Source organism: Molossus molossus, unplaced genomic scaffold (genome assembly GCF_014108415.1).
Source record: "Molossus molossus isolate mMolMol1 unplaced genomic scaffold, mMolMol1.p scaffold_m16_p_15, whole genome shotgun sequence".
NCBI classification, from domain to species: domain Eukaryota; kingdom Metazoa; phylum Chordata; class Mammalia; order Chiroptera; family Molossidae; genus Molossus; species Molossus molossus.
This window is the reverse complement of record NW_023425350.1, coordinates 39198500-39200849: the sequence shown is the minus strand read 5'-3', so window position 1 is coordinate 39200849 and position 2350 is coordinate 39198500.

Genomic DNA, 2350 nt, shown 5'->3' with positions numbered 1-2350 from the left:
CGGTTTGACTCAGCGGTTAGAGTGTCGGCTCGAGGACCAGAGAGTCCTGAGTTTGGTTCCCTCTAAGGGCACGTACCTCGGTTGCAATTTGTCTCCTACCTCGGTTGCAATTTGTCTCCGACCCCGGTTGGGGTCGTGTGGGTGGCAACCACTCATATATCTCTCTCACGTCAATGTCTCTCTCTCTCCCTTCTGCTCTATCTGAAGATAAATGCAAAAAAAAAAAAAAAAAAAAGTCCTCGGGTGAAGATAAAAAAAAAACTGTTGACATTTAATATTATAGAGTTTTACTTGGCTGATTTGATTTTATATTTCCATCTCTTTTCACTTATGCAGAGAATCTTGGTTCCAATGACAATATGATAACACTCAGAAATTATCAAGCCTACAGAAAAGGTAGAACAGTAGAATAAATGCCTATATGCCCTTTATCTAGATACACAATGGTTAAAATCTACCATATACCCTTCATTTCTCTTTTGTTTTTGCTGAGTCATTTTGAAAGCACATTGCAGACAGCGTGACAATTCACCACTTGCATATTTCTCCTAGAACAAGAGTATTTTCTTTCTTTTAATATATATTTTTTTATCCTCATCCGAGGACATTTTTTCCATTTTTTGTTCAGATAGAGTGGGAGGGGGAGAGAGAGAGAGAGAAACATCCACGTTAAAGTGGTCGCCACCCACACGACCCAACCAGGGCCAGGGACAAACCACAACCGAGGTACGTGCCCTTAGCGGGAACTGAACCCGGGTCTCTGGACTGCAGGCCAACGCTCCAATCGCTGAGCCAAACCGGCAAGGGCAAGAGTATTTTCTTATCAAATCATAACCCTATTATCAGACCCAAGAAATGTAATCTCAATTCCATAATACTTATGACATAACCCATATCCAAATTTCCCCAATTATCCACCAAAAATGTCCTTTATAGCTTTTTTTCCCCATCCATAATCCAATCAAGGCGAACTCCTTGCATGTGATAGAAATATCTCTTTAATTTCCTTTATTGTCTCTTACTTTTATTTTATTTGACTTTATTTTTTGTCTTTCATGACATTGACATTTTTGAAGAATCCATAACCAGTTTGAAAGAGAGGTAGCCAAGGGGTCATCCAGCCTTAGGCTCAGGAGCTGAAACATAACTTAGATAAAGATGTTATCTTTAGCCTGCCTGGACTTAAACCTTGTAATCTTTAGGCAAAACCTTGTTATTGTTTTCTGCTGCTTCAGGGGTGAACAATCACCAAGTTGAGAAACTAAGGTCAGGTCAGTGAAGTATGCTGAGAGAGAGAAGAAAAAAATAATTGTTTTAGAACTACAGTTTAGCCCTGGCGGGTGTGGCTCAGTTGGCTGGGCATTGTCTGTGCACTGAAAGGTTGCCGATTTGATTCCAGGTCAGGGCACGTGCCCAGGTTTCTAGCTCGACCCGCAGCGGGGGACGTGCAGGAGGCAGCCACATAGATCATCTCTGTTTCTAGCTGTCTCTCCCTCTCTCTCTAAAAAAATCAATAAAAATATTTAAAATAAAACTACAGTTTAAATCAAATTGGAATTATGAGGATGCTCAGTTTCAGTTTTAGCACCTATGGATGACCCAAGCTTGAATCAATTACAATGAGGTTTTTCCCTCTTTTTATTAAATTTATTGGAATGACACTGGTTGAACAAAATTATACAGGTTTCAGGTGTACAATTCCATAACCACATTATTTTTACACTATATTGTATGTTCACGCCCCAAGTCAAGTCTCCTTCCAGCACCATTTATCCCCCATACCCTTCCAAAATAGTGATTTACTAAATAATTTTTAAATGGTTGCTAATATATCAGCCTTTAGTGTTATGTCATAATTTACTTATTAAGTCCCCGATTGATGGACATTTAAGTTGTTTTTAATCTTTCGCTGTTACAAATAATGCTGCAAAGAACACCCTGGTATCTTTTATGCAAATAGCAACTATAATTGTCAGATAAATCTAAAAAGAAAAACTGCTAGGTCCAAGGCATTTAACATTTGGTAGATATTTCAATGTTACCCCCCAAAAGAGTGATACCAGTTTATATGTCCACAGGCAGTGCACAAGACTGCCTCTTTTCCCATCCCTTTCCTTTTTTTACTATATTTTTTGCTTTGTATCTACCATCACCTCCTATTTTTCCAGTTCACTGTTGCTGTGCTGTGACTCCCATGAAGTTTACAGACCATTATCACCTTTTCGCTGCTCATTACTCCCCCTCATGTTTTCTCTTTTCTACTTTCTCAGCTTATATTCCATGATGGTCCATCACTCCAATTACTCTTGCATACTTTGTCAAATTGTTTACCCCTCTCTGTCTCCCTCCA